Below are 2,919 nucleotides of genomic sequence, written 5' to 3'. Positions count from 1 at the left end.
TGTTAAACTATCTACAGGGAATGAAGAGGCAGTGGAAGGCTAGTTTGTCAGGAAGCTGGTAAGAATGTGGGGCAAATAAAACACACAAGAGCCAAAATCTGTAAGATAATTATGATCTATTTTGTCACATCAAAAGGAGAAAACATCTTATCTCTCCTATCCTAACACTTAATGAGCAATATATGCCAGCGAATATAAATGAATTTATCTTGTAATATAATCACCATGACAATCTTAGATCATTCTAGTAGTGTCAAACTTATCTTATGGACTAGGACACTGAGCCTAAGAGGGTTAATGTGAATTGCTAAGAGCTTCGCAGCTAGCAATTATGATGATAATAAGCAATAACGGTGATAACATTTATTGAGCACCTGCTATTAAGCTGATTCAAACATAGTCACTTTTATCTAGTAGTAGCAGATACTGAGCTGCTTGATTTGTTTCTCCACCTCCTCACTTTCCTCAGGCAGGGTCCCAGGACCCAGGAGATATGTACCCACCTGCATGCAGGAGTAGCCCACAGCATGACTCTCCCAGCTTTGTGGAGGGATTTGCTTTGGCACTGCTTGATGCCCAGTTGGTCAAGGAGGAGCCCAGTGGGTCACTTGCCAGTGCTGTTGACAGTGGAGCTAGGGTCGGGACGCTGTGTTTTGTGCCGAGGAACCAGCTTGAAGGAGGGTGTGGATGGGAGACCTGAAACATCTCAGGATCCATTGCTTCATTCCCTCGGCATGGCTACCTCACACCTGGGTCAGCTTCAGGTGAAGGAATTGTGAGTTTAGAATCAGGCAGGTCCGGGTTCAGAATCCAGGCTCTGACACTCACTAGCTATGGAACCTTGGAAACTCATTAAAGCCCTCTTGGCCTATGTTTCCTCATATGTGACTGTTGCGAGAGTTAGAAGAAGTTAACTCGTAGAGTCCAGTCCAGTAGGTGACATTAGTAGATGTTCAATCAATAATAGCTATTGTCACAACTAAACGCCTCCCACGTAACCAATGGCAATTCTCTTTTTCTTTTTCAAATTACATTTGTGAGGAAGTTACTTAAACATTTTTAGATTTTTTTTGGTTAATAATTCCATATTTTTCTACTTGTCTTATAATTTTCCCTTACAAAAGCCAAGTTGCTTTATACCTAATTGTTTATGTTGGCTTAAATGTTGAATATGACTATTTAAAATTGCCTAAAGTTTCCTGATGAGAATTTGTAGATCATTACTCTGAAATTATGTAAAAGACAAAGACACATTTTTCCTGTGTGTCTGGAAGGAACTCACATTCTCCCAAATGTACAGAACAGAAAACTATCCATTTGATGTGCCATTGGCAAATAATCATTATTACTTCTTTTTCATTATTTGCTTCATGAAGTCATTGATAAAATTCTATGAACCAAGCACTGCTCTAAATGTAGAGTGTTCCTATTTAAAAAAAGCCTTTTTCTATACCCCTTCTAGTTTTGCCCTAGCCTATTATGCTGCCTTACCAAATGATGCCCCCTTGGGTGCTCAGCCATCCTGGAATTTGAAAAATGGTCTGGCCTTAAGTGCGTAGGACTGGATTAGCTATAACCATTGCTATGTGAATCGCCATTATCATCTCATCAGCACGGCTCCATTGACAAAATCGATTAATCAATGAAAAAATAAAACAATACATTGTATACACATTGTGAATATCCACTTTTAGGAGATAATGCCAACTTTTTTCCCCTAGTAGTTGTACAGTGTATACTTCTGCCAGTAATGCATAAGAAATCTAGTTGATTCACATTCCCTCAAATGCTTGGTTCTTTCAAACTTTAAAGATTTTATCAATACAGGAGGTATAAAGTGTTCCATTTCCTTCTTGCCTGCCCTCCCTGGATAAGGAGGGTTCATTACCAAAGTTGAGGTTTAGAACTTTTCTTACACACCTGAAAGAGAATGGAATCAAATACGAAAACTTTCTCAGCAAAATGAGAACTACCGGTGATATTCTAGGCCCTTGTTGGTGAAACGTTTTTAAAAATGAGGAGGAAGAAAACAATTTAAAAGTAAGCAATACCTAATTTAAGAGTAGAGAAAAAGTGCACTCCCAAATTTAAAGTGTACAATGACGCTTATCTGTGACTGATAAAGAATGTATTTTCCTGCTAAAATTCTAGAATAATGGCAAATTGAAGAGAAAAATATGAATTCACACTTGTTTCTATTTTTCCAACAAAGGAGACTTATTTCCAAACTGTTGGTTAACCTGTTAGAATATAAATACTGTCTTCAATGTGCAGACTATTTGATGGATATAAATACAAAAAGATGGAAAATAACATGTGATAAACTGTTTATTAATTATGTGTTCTAATAGTTCACATTTTCTTTAGAAGACTATTCATTTATGAAGTTGTCATCCCATTTAATTCATCATGTAGAAAAATATGTGTTCATTATTCCACAATTTTGAAAAGCATTTTCAGTTTCCTAGAGTAATTATTTTATATGTAAGTATGATTGCAACAGCCTTAATGCTAAATTATAATATTACTTCCAGTATGTATACTCATCAAAATGCAATGCTGTAGTAGAGATAATTCACCTAAAAGAAATTTAGTCAAGGTTTTTATCAATACTTCATCAGTGGTAGCCATTCTATCCCTATCTATGATGATGTGTCATTATGGTCTAACCATGTCCCAGTAAAATTATGTACGTGCCTAGCATTAATTGCAACAATATCATTCAATGCCTCTTGTTTTTGTGGAAGAGGAGCATGTCTAAACAAACAAAAGTTCCTTAATATAAAGATATGAAGATTTAAAAAAAAACCCCTGCTTTTCCTAAGCATAAGATAGATACTACTTAAATACTACTCCTAAAAGGAGACCAAACTCACACTATTTAAATATTTGGTTCAATTTTTGGATATATGAAGCATT

The 2,919-nt window shown here is 36.1% G+C and overlaps 1 non-coding gene across 1 annotated transcript; it reads right to left on the bottom strand.

Moving 5' to 3' along the window:
- Positions 1-491: 491 nt before the first annotated feature.
- On the bottom strand, positions 492-620 carry LOC114237968 (small nucleolar RNA SNORA35). Its single transcript, XR_003623415.1, has one exon. It is a non-coding gene; the product is annotated as a small nucleolar RNA SNORA35 (small nucleolar RNA).
- Positions 621-2,919: the final 2,299 nt, after the last annotated feature.

Source organism: Balaenoptera acutorostrata, chromosome X (genome assembly GCF_949987535.1).
Source record: "Balaenoptera acutorostrata chromosome X, mBalAcu1.1, whole genome shotgun sequence".
Lineage (NCBI taxonomy): Eukaryota > Metazoa > Chordata > Mammalia > Artiodactyla > Balaenopteridae > Balaenoptera > Balaenoptera acutorostrata.
This window is presented reverse-complemented; position numbering and strand designations above follow the sequence as displayed.